This window comes from Drosophila guanche, unplaced genomic scaffold, assembly GCF_900245975.1.
Source record: "Drosophila guanche unplaced genomic scaffold, DGUA_6, whole genome shotgun sequence".
NCBI lineage: Eukaryota > Metazoa > Arthropoda > Insecta > Diptera > Drosophilidae > Drosophila > Drosophila guanche.
In genome coordinates this window covers 770,882-771,910 of record NW_022995762.1, presented here as the reverse complement: position 1 = coordinate 771,910, position 1,029 = coordinate 770,882, and positions in this window count along the sequence as shown.

Genomic DNA, 1,029 nt, shown 5'->3' with positions numbered 1-1,029 from the left:
AACGCTTCCTTCCTACAACCGTTATTCACACAAATACAATATACCCTATTTACTCTTCGAGTACCGGGTATAAAAAGACAAATAATTTTGAGAAGACGTCAGTTGTTAAGTGAGCCTCGAAGCCTGCCAACACTCAGCTATCCCATCAAAGATCGCCCGCCCACAAATGTAGTGTGGGGAGCACGCACGAGTAATAAATTAGATTAAGAGTCACACGCGAAAATAGTGGAAAGCATACAGAACAGAATAGAAACACACGCAACAAAATTTCTCAAATGAAATTGTTAAACTCTGACTAGACATGTGTCCTGCAAAATTTCGCGACATGCTAATACAAATATCTTACTTTCGCGCCTCTTTCTCTGTCAAAGAGATTTATGTGTTCTCTTAATATTAGAGAAAAGCTGCCCCACGCAGGGGGTGTGACAGACCACAGCCTCTTTAGATTTGTAAAATATTGATACAAATATTGGAAAAAAGGTATTTTCATAGACTCATTTAAAGAAGCTAATTAAAAAGTTTTAACGTGTTCTTTACGAAATAAAAATTGTTTTTAAAAGAGCCAGAACTTTACCAAGTCCCCATACCATATCTCCACTAATGAATCTACAATCATTCATGCCTTCGTCTCGGGAATGGGTTGGTTTAGAAGATGTTCGGGTTGCTGGTGAATAGCCTAAGATTTTAATTTATTTGTTTTTCTAATTTGTATATTTCGCCTCACATCTATTTAGCTACGCGTCTAAGTACGTTGTAGTTTGTGCGATGTATTTATGAGCTCTTCGAATATATGCTGTGCGTGTTTTATTTTTTTTCTGTAGGAATTCCAACATTCTATTCGGTGATGAGGTACAAGGGTATTTATTTAACTTGATTTATTGTTCGTTGTGTGGCATTTTTTCTCTAATGTATGTGTATTTGTCATGTTGAAATACTCTTTTAAATCCCTCAAGGGGAATTGATGGGCCAAGAGTTAGCTGCGTAATTGGGGTTAAATTGGGAAAGGAATGTATGTAAATATAAATAAAA